The sequence below is a fragment of the Berghia stephanieae genome, chromosome 10 (assembly GCF_034508935.2).
Source record: "Berghia stephanieae isolate SIO BIC M18660-M18661 chromosome 10, UCSD_Bste_1.3, whole genome shotgun sequence".
In the NCBI taxonomy this organism is placed as follows: Eukaryota; Metazoa; Mollusca; class Gastropoda; order Nudibranchia; family Aeolidiidae; genus Berghia; species Berghia stephanieae.
The window spans coordinates 26,752,933-26,755,432 of record NC_088369.1 but is presented as its reverse complement, the minus strand read 5'-3'; the positions used below and the strand labels follow the sequence as shown (position 1 = coordinate 26,755,432).

General features: G+C 37.0%; 1 protein-coding gene across 1 annotated transcript in view; it reads right to left on the bottom strand.

Moving 5' to 3' along the window:
• Positions 1–1,728: 1,728 nt before the first annotated feature.
• LOC144980892 (uncharacterized) overlaps positions 1,729–2,500 on the bottom strand; it is a 19,601-nt gene continuing 18,829 nt past the window's right edge. The window contains exon 6 of the mRNA XM_078928792.1: positions 1,729–1,876. The gene's annotated coding sequence lies outside the window, so the exon portion shown is untranslated. The remainder of the gene's footprint in view (positions 1,877–2,500) is intronic.

Below are 2,500 nucleotides of genomic sequence, written 5' to 3'. Positions count from 1 at the left end.
AGTAGCGTTGGCGTCATGGCTATCCACTACTCTCTTTTTCTGTTGCTCTGATGGTGTTGCTGTTTCTTTCCGTTCCCAGCCAGTCTGTCAGCGAATCCATCAGTTTCGGTCTGTCTTCTCTTTCCTGTTAATTCTCCGGTCATACCCAGTTTTTCCAGTCCCTCTCCTCTCATCACATGACTCAGGAATATGTTTCAACAGTCGTGGCATCACTTCCGTCGTAATGACGCATAGTAACTTAGCAACTGGTTCTAAACTATCGGGAAAATGGCGGACGCCCTCATGAAATACTTCTCCGACGAGCATAGAAGTATATCCAGAAGAGAAAAACGTTATAAATCTGATCATATTTTGACTTTTATACATTCTGATCACATGACTTGTGAAAAAGTTCTAGCCAGCATGAAGAGTAAAAAGTATCGATTTTCTTTGTTTGGAACCAAGCTGCTCGTTGCTAGGAGGACGTGGCATCAGACTATTGAATCCTATTTTGCCTGCCTTTTACGTATTTTGTCAACTACATTTCTTTTACACTCAGCCTCTTTCAGGAAATCCTCATTTCTTTTTTTTTATCTGTCCACGGAATACGGAGCATTCTTCTCAGAAACCACTTTTCAACTATTTCCAGTCTTTTAATGATTATCTCTGAGGTCACGGTCCACGTTTTGCAAGCATAATATGTTAATATGAGTTCTATATTATAACATTGAAGCAGTCTCGTCTTTAGAGGTTGGGCATTGTTTTTTTTCTGTTAAATTTGCTTTTCACGTTTTGGAAAGCTGCTTTTGCCTTTTCTATCCTGCATATAATTTCAGCTTTACTTTTTCGATTTTTATTAATTATGGTTCCTTGTTGTTTATGTGGATGTCATAGGATGGAATCTTTCCTTTCCTCGAGACGTCCATGGTTTCAGTTTTACTTTTGTTTAGACTAAGCCCCATTTATTTTGCTTCCTCCACAACTATCATTTCATTATCAGAGTTGCAGATCAGATCTTTCAGTCTTTGTCCATCGATCGAAAGACAATAGTCCGTAAGAGGCATTAGGCGGATGGGGCCGATGGAGTTTATCCCGGTTTCTATAGTGTCAAACGGACAATCGCAATTGTCAAATACCTTTGGATAATTGCAAAGTACTTTCCGCCAGATCTAGCAGACTCAGCTGCCCTATATCACTGTTGGAGGGTTATTAGTGGGGAGTGTCTTGAAAAAAATTATAGACTTCACTCAGGGTCAATTTCAGTCCCTTTACAATGTGAAGCGAGCGCTCTAGCAACAGAGTTATCGGGACCCTTTTCATCCCTTGAATAGTGTTGTTACTTTATTCCTAGCATGTACCTCATGATAAGGTAACTGTACTATATATAGATATAATTCGATATGTTCATTGGTTTTTCACTTATATTATTAGTAGCCAATAGCAACAACAACAAATCCATTGGAGTGACACATTAATGATAAGGCAGTGGTGGAAGGTAAAGATCTGAAAAAGTTTATATTTATGAATCATGCCAGACACAGCAAAGCGTTAAAAAAACAAAAACAAGGAAAAATATTCACCCAAAGAATCAGTCTGCTTCATCCATTGATATATACACTGTTGTTTGTTTTTTTCAGATATTTACAACAAGCCTATATCATCAAACATAAAGAAAATCAAGAAAAAAAGAAAGATGTAAAGAAAAGTAATATTTGTAGATATTTTTCGAATAAAAGGAATGGAAGCTCGTTGTTATTGTTTTTAGACAGCCATTTTAATGATCAGCTCTCATTAAATTACATCAGTCAGACTAAAAAAGTTCAATATTGTAAATAGATAGTTTTTTGTGTTGGTAATACATCTTTGCGCTATTCAGCTGATTTTCAGACGCCATATTCTGTGGATTAAATTATGAGGTTAATATAAATATAGAATAAATTGGAACATATGTATAAAAAGTAAATAAATAAACTAAAATAAAATAACTTTTATTCATCCCATGGGGGGAATTTGTCTCTAGGGTCTACTCCAAGGGAAGACTGGAATAACCCACGCGTCAGCCTTGGTGCAGAGCCACAAACTGAGTTGGGCGAGGTGACTTGGTCATGGCTACACAACGTAGAGGGTATTCAAACTCGGTACGTTTCGGGTACGAAGCAAACACCGTACCTCTGAGTCACACTGCCCCATGTTTAGAGTAGTTTTTAAAAAGCATAACAAGTTCTTAACAAGCTACCATTGTTTTAAAATGATAAAAATTGAGGAGTATGCACTGATCTAAGAAAAAATGTGTTTGAAACAGAGCCAGACAAAACAGAGAGAATAATAAAGGAAAAAAACCCATCTCAAAATGTCAGACTGATACCTGGTCTGAAATTCGAAACCAAGTCAAAGCAGGGATCTTTTGTAATGGTTTCTATCTTGTACAGATTGACCAACTCCCCTACCCCCACCCCACCCATAATATGTTTTAAATTTCTACATAGGTCTATCAAATTTCCTCAAATTTTGTAACTGTAAC